This window comes from Pithys albifrons, chromosome 6 (genome assembly GCF_047495875.1).
Source record: "Pithys albifrons albifrons isolate INPA30051 chromosome 6, PitAlb_v1, whole genome shotgun sequence".
Classification (NCBI taxonomy): Eukaryota; Metazoa; Chordata; class Aves; order Passeriformes; family Thamnophilidae; genus Pithys; species Pithys albifrons.
The window spans coordinates 30,055,346-30,072,932 of NC_092463.1; positions in this window are offsets into that span (position 1 = coordinate 30,055,346).

A 17,587-nucleotide genomic window follows, 5' to 3' on the forward strand; every position below is an offset into this window, starting at 1 on the left:
GTAAATAGGTTTCTGTTATTACTCACTCAAGCTCTCTTTAGAACTGGAACTATTGTTTTTATTCACTATGTTCTTTTCCCTTAATTCAGAGAGATGATTTAGATGAGATTAATTAGATTCCTTCTGCTGCTATTGAATTTATTGATGTTCCCAGCCAGACAAACCAAAGCTACTTGAGATACCTAGATGAAAATCAGAGACTTTTAAAAGTTCTAAGGCAAATTTATCTTAACCAAATTTCAGTGATATATCTGTAGTGAAGAGATTCTTCTGTCTCTAAACCTCTTACACAAGTATGTGTGTATGCAATGTGTCTCTGTTATGGATATATATAAGTATAAAAAATTATAACAAATTAAAATCTAGATTAAGGACAAAAGCAAATTCTGCATCTCTCAAGAAACCAATTAGATGGCAACTCTTTAGCAGAATAACATAGTGTCTGAAATGAACAGCTCTTTCTAAAGAAGGGCAAATAATATTCTCTCTGATTATAGACAGTGTAGCTGAGCAGGGATAAGAGATGTTGTAAATCCATTAGTGAAGCGCTGCTTGCCTTCATTTCAGTTTAATATTTCTTAAAGCTATAAAATTGTATTATGTTAATGTAATGTACAGTCCAAGTGATAAAGGCAGCTAATGTGATTACCACTCACTGTGCTATAAACCTTTCAGCAAAGCTGCAGATAAATTGGTATTCAATTATTTCTCATGATGATGGTTTTATACAGAGGAGATCACATGCTGAAAGCTGATCTGATTTTTGGGACATTCTTATATGCCAAAACGTTTAAGTAAATACTAGAACTGACCTTCAAAGTAGTACCTCGCTTACTTTGTGGTAAGCAAGGCCTAGCAGAGTAGAGGTCCTTATTTAAAATATGTATGCAAAGGATAAACCTAGTGATGTCACTATTGTGATATTATCCCAGATCAGATCATGGAAATTTCAGTTTTTCTGATATTAATGCTCTCCTCTTCATCTTGCTTTCAAAATAAACAACAGTTTACTGAATATGGTGGAGAATCTTTCTCAATTTTCTTCTACTCATAAAGCAGCTATTTTTTTCAGTTATTCAACTTTCACATTCTGAAGTGACAATTTTACCTCACTCTGTAAGTTTACATTATACTTTAATTCCATAATTCTTATAGACAATTCACAATAAAGTTCTGGTTCTCAAACAGAAGTATTAAGTTGAAAATAATCAGAACAAAAGTCTGAATACAGAGTCAAGACTTTAACTGTTTCACTGGAGCTTGGAATTCAAAGACCAATCTTTTCTAGTTACAGATTTAGACACCTCCCAATACTTCCCAAATCCTTGCACCTGGGAGTTTAACAGTGGTTTCATGTCTAATGTCATGAAATCTAGCAGTAAATTAAAACTTTAAAAGTAGAGCAATTTAGTTTCTAATGCTGAGTAATTAATTTTGTATTCATTTGAGTAGCATTAATCAGAATTAATTCATTTAGCATGAACATGGATGAAACATTTACTCTCTTCTGCATTTCAGGAGAACCTATTTAAATGCATTGGTGCCATGAGAGGCTCCAACAAAACAGGACTCTGAGCCAAGTTATTGTGGGATAATATAAAAAGCCAAAGTCCTTTAATATCAAGCCAAGGGCCCTTAGGAATACATGATGACATGCATGTGTTGAACACTGGTTTCTATGCTTTTTATAATATGGTTCACCCAATCCTCAGTTTACATATCTCTCGGTCCAGCCCCATTCTGCTCCTGGTCCCATCCTGGTTCCACCCCTCAGAATTTGAGTCTCGGGTTGGTGAGACCTCTTCATCAGTTCTCTTGTTCCTCGGGCTCCTGGAGTTCTTGCAGTGTTCTGCTTTCTGGGTCACTGTGCCCCGTGTTTGTGTCTCGTTCTGCAGGCCTTCTGATAGTCATCAGCATTCTACCTTGAAGAGAGTCTAAACAAGACTAAACAACTAAAAGAATTTGAGCTACTGATATGGCAGAGGTTAGGATACATAAACAATGAACTTAAACTGATAGAAATATTAGCACACTAAATCTAGATTTTACTACAGTTACAAGTACTTATAAAATCTATAAAAATGAAAAATCAAAAAGTCAAAAACCCATTAGGCATCACATAGTTGTACAAATATAAATGGCAGAGAAAGAGGAACTGAAATTTTGCATGCTAGCTATAAATTTTAAAATAAAGTAACATAAATTTATGAGGACTATTTGTTCAGTTTTACTAAATGGCACATTCAGTCCATGTACATATGGTATAGGAAATACATAGTCCTGTGCCATGTAAACATACAACAAGAAGTTAGTTTATGTCTTGACACATGCTGTTACATTATTTCAGCAGTGACAATCAGTGACAACTTAGAGAAAAATCATAAAAAACCCCAACAAATATGCCATTTTTTGTTTAAAATTGAGGGTTAATCATTTTTTGTCAAACTCATGCAACAATGGTTTCATAAGATACATAAATGTCTCAGTACTTTAGAGCCTACCATGACATAGCTCTTCTGAGAATGTTTCCCTAACTATCCAATCTCTTTGGAATTGCTGCCTTCTTAACCCTTTGTCTGTATTTTTTTTCTCCAACAATCTATCCTTTAGAGATCACCTTAGGCTGATCAGCTTTAAGGTTCTGAAGCAGTTTCTGAAATTCTTACTTCCAAGCAAAATTATCTTAATTTTTAAGTAGACCCACTGAAGTAATTTGGACTACTTTTCAAACCATTAGCTGGAACTTCAAAGTCATGAGACTCAAAGCCTTGTAAACCACATCCCTGTGTGGATGTTTAGCATTATCTGGAGTTCAGTGACTCAGTCACAGATTAACTAGCTTCCTAAACTTCCAAACTACAGCTTCAGAAAATTTATGCCAAAAACCAAGTACCCAGATGTTACCAAATGCTGAGTTCTTTGTGGATTTATCGATGAGGTGAACTTAATAGTGTAGAAGCTGTATATCTGTAACGTAAATAAAGGATTAGAAATCTGATTCCTAAAAATAATGTCAAGGAATAAAATGCATTTTGCTATGGAATTTATTATTTTGAAAGAAAGCATAAATTGGCCGGATTTACCTCAGCCTGCTGCAAGTGACTAAAAGCCAGGTACCCCACTTTTCCTAGAAAGGATGTAGAATATGTTCTTCCCTCTACTGAAAGAAAGGCAGAAAGCATTCATGTGAGTTAACTCTTTTAATTCACCTGAAAATGTTATTCAACGAGTGCTTCCTTGCTAGGGATTTCCAAATTTTCATCTTAATCATGTAGTATGTTTTATTTTCTTAATACTGAAACTGTATCCAATAATTTTGCTTCAGCTGTGAAGGACATTCCATGTCATTCAAATACTGGATCAAGTAAATTCTTTCAATAAATTCAGGACTAAGAAAACAGCAGTCAGATTAAGGCTTATCTTTTGGCATATATCTGTGTTTCTATAGTTTTTAAGATAGGAAAGTTTGAAAAACTCAAGTATTGTGACAACCTCTGAATTTAAAAGAAGTTCTGTAATTCATGACAGCTTCTAACAAGTCACTCCCGATCTCTGCAGATTTCGAAGTATAATATTTATATTGTTGGGCCCTTCAGCATATTACATATATCAATTTCTTAGACTTGGTTTCCAATGTGATGGACTACAACCATAATGATGTCATTAGTTCAGTTTTATATGCTTTTAGACATAAAAATCTTGTGCATTTGTGAGAAAGTTAAATATCACTTTGAACATCAGAAATCAAAACCTCACATTTCAGTGAACAAAAAGTAAGTAATTTTTTAAAAATGAAATATGAACAAAGGCTTGATATCACTTTCTTCTGAAACAGGAGACAGAAAAGCTAGTTAATACAATTCACTTTTTATTGCATATATTTTGCAGTGCTGATGACTTATTGCAGCTCAAATACATTTTTTGTTTTATATTCAGAATAATGAATAATAAAGAAAAAATTCCTGACACACTTTATTTCCTGTTCTTTTTGGTGACACAACGATGCATTTAATACACTCTGGAAAGAGAATAGAATCAACAGCTGGCTTACCTGGGAAATGAGCTTAGTGTGCAGGTGAATCTTGACTGACCAATCAAAAAGAAGAGATAAATAGTCCCCTCAAATGATAGCTAGAAACTGGCTATGTTCATTACTGACATACCCAAGTCCTTATCACCAGATCTTGTAATTTATGCCTCTCATGCAGTTTACAAATCTTGAATAATCTGACAAGGGCTGATTTCAGATGTGGTTAGCAGTCCTGTAAATAATTTTAGTGGGCTTTGAGGGAGAAGGAAAGGCAAATTAAGACTCTGAAGGGCAGCTTCTCAGATGGCAGCTTGCAATGACAGTTTGACAGATTTTCTGGTGTTGTGGAAGAATTATACGTAATAACTATATGAACTGCTCCCTTTCCTCTGAGGATTACATATTTCTTAAAGTGTCATAAATACAAAGCTGTGGGAAGCACTGCTAGGTAGGAAAATATGAAAATATATTTTATTTCCCTTGCAATACATTTGCATAATGTAATCTGGTGGGTTGTGTTTGTCAGTGGTGGGAAGAGAGTTTAAACAAATGCCCTACATATGTATACCATGAGCAGCAAAAGGTCACGGTCTTAGCAGACAGCTAAAAGAGTAAACAAAGGTCAGAATGTTTGCATTCTCCCTGCATCATATTGACAGCAAATAATAGGTCCCTAACAGAGTATCTGTCAACTTGGAAACAGTTGCTGAGCATTTTATTCTGACTGATACAGACTTTTCAAGTGAGTCATTATACTGGGAGGCAGCTACTACCATTTCAAAAAGTATCTTGAAACTACAGCAATTTCATAACACTGTAATTCAACAGCAACTAACTAACTAGCTAAGTGCCACAGATTCCATGCAGTATGACTGTTTCCATGGTAATTGGAAATCCAGACATTTTATTGAAACTCGTTTGCCAGATATTGTTAAGGAATAGGCAGTAAATCCTCAGACTTTTCCTTTCTACATATTGACTGTAGGCACACAGAATAATTAACTTTCATGATTTCCAGATTCATAGTATACAGCTCTGACTAATCACATTTAAAAAGGACATTGATAGTTAGTGTTCTGACTCCCTTTCCTTTCATCCAGTGTCTACTAAAACATTCTAAACTAAACCCCTTGTCTCCTTACACTAACAGTCCAGAAAAAATACCTATTTGACTCAAAACATACAAAATCTTATACAGGTAGTTATTTCACCTCTGACAGTGGCCAATGGATATTTGAAGGATTTAATGAGGAATTACAAGTCCAATGTCTTCTCACAAAGAAGGCTTATTTAAAATCTGGGTTATCTTTTCTCAACTTACTCCGATTTTGGGGTGTAAAACAACTTTAGCCCATGAGAACAGTTACAGAACAAGCTATAGTTATATTGAGAATGAAACAGGGAATGGGACAAGGAAAGGAAAAAATTATTTGTCCAGTGTCTTTGACAAATGGAAAACAAATGTTACAACAATTATTTTCTGAGCCTGTTCTTATGCAGCCTTTCTTCTAAATGATCTGTTTATGTGCCAGTAGAAAACAGGTCCTGTTTTTAATCTCATATCCCATCTGCTTCTGGAATTACTGCTAAGGGCAGGTGGCAAATGAGTTCTTTCTAATTTTCCAATCTTCTCCACGGGACAAATTCTGCCTCCTTGTCCAGGCTGAGTAGTTCTTTACTACCCTTGGGATAGAGTAAGGAATAACTTCAGCTGAGTACATGTGACAGAATCTGACTCAGCATGAAATGAGGGCCCATATGGTTTAATATTACATGTATGATTCACTCAGTTTATTATGAGACAATGACTTTAGTTGGAAGATTTCAGTACGAAACCAGAACATGACTTAAGGGCATTTGCTTTAGACTAGTCTTTTTAGTGGCATGTCTACATACAGTTGTTTCTGCATCTGTTTGTATAATTGTGTTTTGTTGAACATAATGCTTTGTAAGGTTGTATTTAGAGCAAGAATTATTTTTTTCACTCTGTCAGGTTCCAATCAAAGAAACATCATATAAAAGAAGTGACAACTTGAGGCCTATATCCATCAATCTAATTTGTGAATGTCAAGATTTTTACTGTGATTTAAATGAAAATCAAAATCAAGTGTATAACTGATTTTCTCACATTTTCAGACACATTCAAACATTTACATTGGTATATCTACTCATACATACATATTCATGCATATAACATGATGTAAGTTTGTACAAAGTCTGACCAAGAGGGCATTTTCAAGAGGCTTATTTGACAAAATAACACTTCATTGATCTCTCTGCCTTATTGAGGGCTGATAATAAAATAGCCTGAGGGGAAGAATCCATGCCAGAATCCTAGATCAAAGGCTTTACCTCTTTGCACACATAGGTGCTGAATACATGGCATATTTCCAAGTAAAAGTGCCTGCAGCAACGTTTGCTAATTACAGGTTGTGTTCTACTGTTTCCAAACAGGGTGAAAGTGACAGAAGTTTAACTGTAAATAATTACACACTTGAGTAAGTATGTGATTAGCCCTATTTGTTGTGGTTGGGACTAGAGTGACAGGACAAGAATGGAATGATTGCATTATTTACAGCTTAATTGTAGACAAGTAATTACTTATGTACGCTGGTGCTGTGGGGTCAGGGAATACAAGCCTTAGAAGTCTAGGATTTGAATGGAAACTTCAGAAAATGGGTTACCACATGACACAGCAGAAGTGAAAATGCTATGCATTTATCTAATTATGGAAGAGATTCTTGAATTAAACGTCTTGAAATGTTAAATATCTTGAAACCAAGGAATAGATGTAATATTTAAACCAGGATTTCCAGGCTAATAAATCACAAATGCCACCTAGTGGCTTTTTCTATCTAGTGAGTACTCTCTCTCTCTCTCTATCTCAAAAAAAAAATAAAATAAAAAAAAATGTGGCATAAAAAGCCCCTTGTTTTTTACTGCTGTTATTTCCATGAGTCTGCATATGTTTGATGAGATTGTCTGACAACACTTTTTTCAACCTAGTTCCCAACTACGCTTTTTTTTTTTTTGCATTGGATCACTTTGTGAAAAATCTTACTTATGTTGCAAGTAGCAGTGAATAATCCCATCATTAAAATGTAGTTTAACTCCCTGTTTTGGAACTGTATTTTAACTATGTTCTCTCCTTGTGCAAAGTAGAAGGTCCTGATTAACAAAAGGAGATGTTAAGTTGGTAATAAGGTTATTTACCAAAATTGATTTAATTAACTTAACATGCCAGTAAATTACCATAATCTATTAATATTTGTCTAAGTCTGTTCAACCAAATAAATAAAGAATTCATAAAGAAAGAAATTCATAAAGAAATAAAGAAATAAATTCAGAAAGAAAGACATTCAGAAAGAAAGACATTCAGAAAGAAAGAAAGAAAGACATTCAGAAAGACATTCAGAAAGAAAGAAAGAAAGACATTCAGAAAGAAAGAAAGAAGGGAGGGAGGAAGGAAGGAAGGGAGGGAGGGAGGGAGGGAGGAAGGAAGGAAGGAAGGAAGGAAGGAAGGAAGGAAGGAAGGAAGGAAGGAAGGAAGGAAGGAAGGAAGGAAGGAAGGAAGGAAGGAAGGAAGGAAGGAAGGAAGGAAGGAAGGAAGGAAGGAAGGAAGGAAGGAAGGAAGGAAGGAAGGAAGGAAGGAAGGAAGGAAGGAAGGAAGGAAGGAAGGAAGGAAGGAAGGAAGGAAGGAAGGAAGGAAGGAAGGAAGGAAGGAAGGAAGGAAGGAAGGAAGGAAGGAAGGAAGGAAGGAAGGAAGGAAGGAAGGAAGGAAGGAAGGAAGGAAGGAAGGAAGGGAGGGAGGGAGGAAGGAAGGAAGGGAGGGAGGAAAGGAGGGAGGGAGGGAGGGAGGGAGGGAGGGAGGGAGGGAGGGAGGGAGGGAGGGAGGGAGAAGACAAAACAGAACAAGGTTATTATTTGGAGAGAAATAATTGCGGTATGATGAACCTGTTACTGAGCTGTCTATACGTTATTAAATAAGTTTTGAAATTCACAGCAGAAAACTTACAGGATCAAAAGAAAAGGTTTATTGGTAATAAACATGGTGCCATGTTAATTCCTAGGTCTCTATGTTTCCACATCTTTGCTAGCAACTGCATATGTTGAGTTTATGATGGATAAAACAGAGAAAAATTACCTAAAATTCTGGCAGTTTTATGTAGTAGAATTGCATTTGGTTAAATTGTCCTTTGAAAAATGTATTTTTTAGTAACAAACTCTTGCTTTTACTTACCAGTGACCAGGATAAGTAAACCTTAATTAACTTCTAAAGGCTTACCTTAGATCTTTATTAGACATCATTGCTTCTATTTTGATCTTAAAATGAATTTCTTTTTTCCATTAATCTTTCCCTTTCCCCCCCTCAAAGTTAATATAGATAAATACAATACTTACAAAAATAAAATCAATAAAGTGAAATAAATAAGGAAGAGTTAAAATAATGAAGAATTAAAGGCACTGTAGAACCCTAGCATTAAAAGACAGTCCAGGCTGGAAGGGACTTGAGAAAGTCTCTCAAAGCTGGGTCAGATATAAGGCACTTCTGGGCTGCCCAAGGGCTTTAGCCCATATGGTCTTGAAAACCACTGAGAATAAAGACATCACAACCTCACTTAGCAACCTGCTTATCTGCTGGTCTGCCCTCATGGTGGAAGAAAAATGTTTCTGTTATACTCACCTTGGACCTCTCTGTCTTGATGATGCCCTTCTAGGCACTTGTAGGCTTCTATTAGCTGCCTGCCAAAGCTGTCTCTTCTCTGAGCTGAACAAACTCCCTCAGCCTCTTCTCACAGAGCAGGAACTCCAGATCTCTGTCTCTCTTTGTAGTCCACTCCTGAACAAATTAATACCTTTCTTATATTGGAGGGGGACCAAACTTGGACGTAGTATTTTAGATTAGTCTAAAAAATACAAAGTAAAGGAGAACAATGACTGTCCTGACTTTAAGCACATTCCCAATTCTGGAAGCTTAGTTGACTGAGTCCAGCTGCAAGCAGCAGTTGTGAAGAAAGGTGAGGTTTTACATGGGAAAAAGCTTTTGAAATCATTAACTTTTTTTTTGTTCTGAGACAGCAAGAGCTTAAAAACCTTAGAAGCACTAGAAATTGAGTCTTATGAGAGTGCAAACAAACGTTTTAAAAAAGCCCAAAACTCTCATTTTTAAGATGATTAAGCAAAAATCTTTAAATGGAAACATTGAAGTTTTACAGTTTGGCATAATTATTTTTGCACATTATCTAGAAAAAAAACTATTAGTGACTTTCAAAAACTTTTGAATAGTCAATTTGCTTTGACAAACTATAATTAGCTTGGTTTTTTGGTTTTTTTTCAGAACTTGAAAATAATGTCAGTGATAAATTATAATTATGTGACATAGCTACAAATAGGTAGCTATGGAAACATTTTATGTTTTAAAATATTGAAGGATACATATTTAGGGAGTAATTTCTAGGGAAGCTTAGTGTTGTGTATATTCCATATGGAAGTTAGTCATGCCTGACTACTCAAGGTGTTTTGTTTCCCAAACTTGAGCTGAATCTGCTCAGAGTTGTTTTCTCTGAAACATTAATTTACATCGGATGATACATTTGATTCTACATCAGACTCATTAATATTACCATCTACTTGTAAAAATTTTCTGTGGAATGTTCTGCATTTCCTTATGGCATGATCTACAACCTTCATACGCTTTAAGTGTATTTTTGTCTTTAAGCAAAATAATTTCATTAAATTAATTTCATGGGATTAAGTCCAGTTGTTGCACAGATTTTAGTGTTACTTGAATTTGTTATATTTGTCAGTCCAATAGAAAGGAAGTAGAGGTTCCTTCCTCTCCAGTAATTGTATAACAACTCAGCAAGAGAATATGGTGCAAAATGTCACCTCTGTTCTTAATTATTTTCTTTGTGAGTGCTACAGTGGGTTTTGGTTGGTGTTTTTTGTTTTTGTTTTTAAAGTAGAATGCCTGTAATTATTGAAAGGGATAGCTGATACATATGCTAGTATCAGTGTTCACTTTCTTAAATCCTTAAATATAAAACTATATTCAAGTCTCTCACTTCTATCCTTAATTTTGTTGTAACATAAACAAAACTAAACAAAACATAAAACAAACAAACAAAACAAAATAAAACAAACCCACAAAATAGTCCAAAGCCCTGTTTAGCTCATAAAGCTTTTTAAAATTAAGAGACACAATATTTTTAATCTAAGTAATTCCTCACAGGTATGTTGGCTTTTATGTTCCTTTAATTTTGTTACTCTTGTGGAAACTCTGCATGACTGATCCTGTATAACTGATCATTGAGCAGAAAGAACTCCTGAAATTACCCATAGGAATAAATGCTAAATTGATACCAAGTGTTGCAGTATAGACTATCCTTTAATCATGTACTTTGAAGTTCCATAAAATATCACAGTATATAAGAAACCCCATATTGTGTTTTAAAATTGAATCTGAGGTAATATAATACAATTTTTAAAGTGTAAATTGTTTTACAGATTGACTATATATCTTTGTACAAAAAAACTACAGATGACTGATTTTTTACATAATTTAGAAAACAGGGACTGTTTCTCTGAGTGGACACAGTTACCTTTCATGGGATATGGGAACACATTAAGATTCCATGGCTGCAATGGGTTATTAATGACACTACTAATAACAGTAATTGGAATCTTTGTCATTTTTCTTGACCTATACTATTCCCTATTCTATTATTCCCTACTCTTGCTTACTCATGATTTTTCTTTCTTCCCCCTCTCATTTCTCTCATGTATGCAAATCTGCTATGGAAAGTAAAATTAACAAAGAACTGGTAATAAATCTTTCATGATATTAATTTTTCTTCTCATACATTTCTTCATTTATGTTTTATCACTTGACCTTTTTTAAAATATATATACACTTGATATCTATATCTCTCTTTACATATATGTGCGCATACATGCACATATGTACTTGGAAACCCTCAGGGACAGGCACAATGCTGTATTGTGAAGTGATTGAAACAAGCATTCAGCTGTGTATTAATGGTATATCTATACATACCTCTATATATATTTAAATTATTATGTTGTATTTAAAAATTAGCCAAAGATCTCTGAAAGTAGTCAAAATCTTACTCTATTACTACACAAGCTAACAGTACAATGTAGTTTGTTTATGTTCAGCTTTAATCAAGACATCTTCATACTTGGTACTTCATGTCAATAAACTCTGGGCTAGATTCCTGGAATATTTAATTTTGTGAGTGCTTATTATTCAGTAATAAATAGTGGATTCATTATTCTCATAAGTGACTGTCTGACTAATGTCTTTGCTACAATTCCACACTTAGCTGTGGATAGGACTAAGATGTTTAGTATTATCTCATCTAATAGTGGGTTCTCTTGTTGAATTTTTCATGTAACCCCATGCAACATTAATGAAAGTTAACAGAATGGGTCCTGTCATCATTAAATCTCATCAACCATACAGTCTAGGATCTCAATCCATTGTAGTCCCCCATCTAGAACATGCAGTAGTATTCATCTATCCAGGCAGTCCAAATTTTTGTACCATGAGAGTGAGTGTATGACTGCATTTCTCTTTAAACAGCACATTAGAGAATCCATCATGATTGTCTTTCAGACCTGGTAACAGGGCAAAGTCCTCTAAGATAAAGGTGAGAACTAGGCCATAAGCCACTTAGTGCTTATGCTATAGCTCCTGAATTGCTATTACTTTGTTCATATTGTGTTTCCTTAACATTTAGTACAGCCTCCAGGGCATCTGCTTTGTTTCCACTTGGCACACAGTAGAGAGAAGAAATAGGCCATGAGAGTTCTGGAAATCAAATTGACAGATATGGTGGAAGTCATGAACTGGAATACTTACAACAGTGACTGAATGGCTTCTAAAGGCACTGCAAGAAGACACAGCATGGCTTCTAGCTTTGGTTTGAATAGTTTCCAGAAACTGACAAAAAGTTTTTAAGGCAAGTGGTTGGAATATCTGACCTTAAGCATACTAACTATTGAAATACATATTCAATATTACTTTTAAAAGACACCTGGGTTCTAAAATATTTACCAAGTTTCTAAAGACATGCAGTGAAACAAAGTAATTAATAGCTGAGAAGATGTCCAATATTTAAGAATTCTTCACTCATTTTTGTGTAGTTTGAAAACAGATGTTAATCACTGGTTTATTCAGTTAGTGATGTTAAAACACTTTTGACTTCTATTACCAGTCAAATAATGAATAGTCTAAATAAATGTTCTATGGAGGTCTTTGGTCTCAAATAAAAATAATTTCTCCAATTTAATAAGAAAGTACCTTAAGAAAAAATTACTACCTATTAATTTCTCAGTGTGGTAAGCTGATTTTATCAGCTCCCTTTCTTTAATTCATAGAATCATAGAATCACAGAATATCTCTTGCTGGAAGGGACGCATAGGGATCATCTAGTCCAAATCCCTGCTCCTCACAGAATTACCTAAAATTAGAACATGTGACTAAGATCATAATCAGGATGGTCCTTGAAAAAACTGGCAGAATTTATGCCATGATCCCTTCCTTGGGGAGCTTGTTCCAGTGGCTGACCATCCTCTCAGTGCAGAACCTTTTCCTAACATCCAACCTGAACTTCCACTGATGCAACTTCACTCTGTTTCCTCATGTCCTATTGTTGATCTCCAGAGAGAGGAGATAAGCACCTCCTTCTCTACTGCCCAACTTGACGAGGTTGTAGACTGTGATTCAGTAACCCCTCAACCTTCACTTCTCCAAGATGAATAAACCAAGTGACCTCAGCTGCCCTCGGAAAGTCTTGCCTTCAAGGTTTTCATCATCTTGGTTGTCCCACTCCTGGCACACTCTAATAGTTTGATTTTCTTCTTATATTGAGACCCTCAAAATTGCACACACTACTTGAAGTGGTGCTGCATCACTGCAAAGCAGAGCAGAACAGTCACCTCCTTCTACTTGCTGGCAATGCTATGCTTGATGCACCCCAGGACACTGCTGGCCCTCCCAGCTGCCAGGACACACTGCTTATTCTTATTTATTTTGTCATCAATCTAAAGACATCAGTTTCCACAGGGCTGCTTTCCAGCCTTCTATCACCCTATTTGCATGTAAAAACAGCATTACCCATCCCATCGATGACACTTGTTCTTGCTAAATATGGTTGATGATATCTAGATCTCCCTTTAATGCCCCTCTACTCTCATGAGTGTCCACAGCTTCTCCTAATTTAGTATAACTGGCAAACTCATTTAATGTATATTCAAGTTACTTTGAGAAGAAAAAAAAATTCATATATGACTAACAAAACCAGTGAGAAGTCAAGAAATGGTAAAGAAGTCTACTTAAATATATATGATACCTGTTATTATTAATTATGCTGATTATTGCTATGACTAAGAAATAAGTAGGAGAAAACTCTAAGTTTTCCTGGCCAAATGTAAAGTAGTGATACCTAGAATAACATGCAGTATAAACAGATGAGGTAAGAATAGAGACAATCAAGTCCTCTGAACTGTATGCTGTCAGGAAATGTTTTTCCGGGTTTTTGGTAAAGTCAGAGCCCACGTAGGAGGCAAATAAATTAATGAACTAGAAAGAAATGAAAGTTCTGTCAGCAGCAGAAAGAGAATTGAGTGTAAAGTGATAAAGTGAGAAAGAGAAAGAAGCTCAAAATATGCTCTAGGCTCTTCCTTTCACTAGGTCAGACATTTCTCTCTGATGGAGATTATGCAGATCATAATTAATTCATTACACAATTGAAACTGTCTTGCTCGCTTAAGTTTAGAATTTAGAGCTATTCATCACTTAAAAAACACACAGTAGAGTAAATACTAAATTCCTTCTGCAATTAGTCTACTTGTCATTCAGCCGATGATGACAGTCTCCACTTCCTATCAAAAAATAATAAATCACTCTCAAACAGTCACAAAGTGACTAGCTGTTACTTTGAGGTGGTATCCCGTACCACCAACTTTTGGATGGTATACTACACCAACTGCCAAAAGCCAGTATTGCTTTATTCAATATATGTTGGCGTTCTTGTCTGAAGTACTCTTAAAATCCTTCACTCAGAAGTACCTCTTTTACGATGTAAAAATATCAGTAATTAAAAATGTTAATTAATAAATATTTTTATATTTAAAAGTTATATTTGAATCTCCCTAACTTGTGGCACAATCCATTATTTTTTAAGTTAGTAATGCATCTTCTTTTTCCATGGATATATTCCAGATGAACCCTTGGTTTCATTTTTTTTTCCCTTTTTTTTTCAATCTCTTGACTTAAATACCTATATAGCTCTCTTTAAAATTCAACTATGTACCATGGTTCCATATACTTTAATTTCCAAAATGAAGTTCAAAGCTTTTTCTACTGGTCTAAAGAAATTATACTCTCCAAAAGTGGAAGTGCAAGAGAATAACGAATATAGGCCAGACACAGACTGCAAGAAGATGGGAGAGAAACAATTGTTGTCAATATACCCTTCAATATTATCAGATGAAAATGAATTGAAATGAAGTCACAGAGAGGAATCTACTTGAAGGTAGACAAATTCCTAGTTAACTTACATGCCACAACGAAAACAGAACTGTAGGGGTCATTTCAGGGGCTTCATTCTAAAAATAAACCACTTTAATTATGGAAGATTCACAAATATCTTAACACAAACTTCACTCACCAGAAATCAGATTTAACCTCTTTTCAAAAGAACTTGTGAGAGTAAATATACAGCAAGTATCTATTTTATATATTTTCCTTCTTTAGTAAATCCACTAATTTTCTTTTGTTGGAGGGAGAAATTTTACTATTAAGAGTTAATTACATATACCTATAGAATTACATATAGAAAAGCAGCTTATAATGTAAGAGGCATCAGACTGGAAACTAGTATTTTCTGGCTGCTTAATGCCATTCCCAGAGTGCCATCCCTCTCATGCTTGTGGCAGTGGTTATATTTCACTCCTTATTTCTTTTCAGTGCTAACAGTGAATAAATGAAAATTACTTTTTCTTGGTCATTTCTCTAAATGTGCTCATGGCCTTTGCTTATCTAGCATTTATAGGCAAGTGGACACTTTTCCTAGCATAAAGAACATGGAAATGCTGGCAGCTATAGGGCTGTGTCACAACCAACCAAGCTGATTTTCACAAATGGACATATAAGTGCTTAGGTCTTCATTACAGATCCTAAATCCCAGAAAGTACACCAAACAGCTGCTCTGCTATTGTGCCAACTTTGCCTTCACTGGGCAATAAAACAAGTATTATTTGCTTTTTGTAATCACTATTTATTTCTGCTTTTCAGTTGATACAGACATAGCAAATAGCTGGTCACAATAGACTTGATGATCCAGCTGCCAAATGACCACATGGATACTTCTGAGGCACCTTGCAGAATAAGGCACCAAGCACAATAAAAACATATATGGTGCACAAGAATGGGACCTGGACTGTACATGACAGTTAACTGAATGAAGATTGCAAAGCAGGCCTTGGGAGGACATCCAAAATGTATGGAAATATCCAATTATCAAACTCAAGGAAATTCCCACAGCTGATGGTAGCACTGGTACTGAAAAAAAGCCTGGTTCAAAATTAGCAAAACTAGTAAAATCATTATCCTTTGTGTCTAGCTCTAGAAAGCACATTACAAAGTTATGCTTACTTTACATGTTTACTATTTTCAGATATCTCTCTCCTAGCCCATTCGCCTCACATTTCACAGAAGCATCTAATTGGTCACAGAAACCCCCCCACACTACAGGTAGCTCTCTTCTCTTAAGGGTGCACTCCAGACAGCTTTCCTTCAGGGATGTATACTCACAGTCACCCCTACAGCACCACTTGTTTATGATCCCAGCAGGATCATAGCCCTGGAAATGCACACAGATCTCTAATTTATGTTCATGCCTCATGTTGTGAGCAGTAGTGTTTGTGCACATCAATGTGTTACAACACAACGTTCATTGTACCATATATCTATACTTAGAAAAGCTCAGCTACCTTCACAGACTAATGCTTGATTTTTACTGGTTTTGCTGAAACACCATTATTTGAACCCATACAGTTTTACATTTTTATCATGTTTTATTAAAGAATACATGCTCTGCAGGTAGCTTGGTAGTATAAGCTGCAGGTTGAGCTCTGGGTGGCAAGAGCCACTGACAACTCTTTGCACAATAAAGGGGCCGGGGACTTGTGGCCAAGAGACTGAACACTCAGAGACACAGCAAGGGCTGATCACCTCTAGAACTTCCATGCTTAGCCTGTAAGGCTATAAAAGCCCAGGGGTTTTTTTGTTAGAGGACTCTCCTTGGGGGCACCAGCTTGAGCTGTTATTTTCTTATTTAGTTACTGCAACAAGATTAAATTATTTTAAGGATTGGGACATCTGAAATTGTTGTGGAAAAGCTGAGGTCGAACAGGTAAGGAAACCTGGTCTGACCATGTGAGTGTCAGGTGTGTAGCTGGAGAAGTGGCCTCAATACTATCTCTGGTGGTGTGACTGCCAGAGTGGCTCCTGGGTGGTAAAATGAAGAAGTTTCCTTGACAGTGTTATTTTCCCCCATAAACCTCTTCTGTTTTAAACTGTTGTTAACCTGGTTTTGCATTCCTTTTTTATGAAAAGGTGTTTAAGTTTAACTAGAGTGCAGAAAAGAAGAACTCATTCTAATGCCAAGACAACATGAGAAGGTAAGATGTGACCACAACTCAGAGGTTTCAAAAAGGTTTGCTATCATCTTAAAAAAGCTCAAATTTTGCTCTTACAAAATAAAATAAAAATAAAAATAATGGAATGGTCTCTATCTTTTATCACTGAAAACTGTCAGCCACACATCAACAGAAACAAGCAGAGACTTCTTAGACCTCTAATATTCTATGGTATAAGGCAGAGGATGATAATGCTCACACTAAATCCTTCTTTTAGTAATTTTATTCCTTAATACTCTTCAGTTGACTCTCTGGTGCTCATAGATTAATCTGATCTTGCTGGTATAAAGTGATACAAATAAGAACACAGTTTTATTTATTGTTCTCATTCTTGTTCAGCCTTTTTAAAAGACTGAACCTTCTGGGAAGGATGTTGAAGCATACTTTTTTTTTCATAACTGCACACTTTCCTTCAGAGTTTTGTCCCCAAAAATCTCGGTCATGGATTGCCTTGCAACCCTTTTTGTTCTGGATACCATGAGATATGGCTGTACATGAAAATATTTTCCACTCTCATTAGATGAGAAGGTTGCACCCCTTTCCCCGAGTCTGAGTTTAGGTGATGTGATGTTTTATTACTCATTAATTAGCTATTAGACAGCTTACTATAGTTGACTGTTTGTAGGCATAAAAGCAGTGTTTATAAAGCAATAGAATTTGTTCCATGCATAACACTCTGTCTTAAGCAATCAGATCCTGTGATCATACGTCTCCTAATTTTGAAGTCTTACTGTGAGATTTTTCAGGTACTAGAACTGCACTTTCAGTCTTCTCTGTGATCTGGTTTAAGCTGTCTTTGGGATTATATCTTCTTCTAACATCCAGACT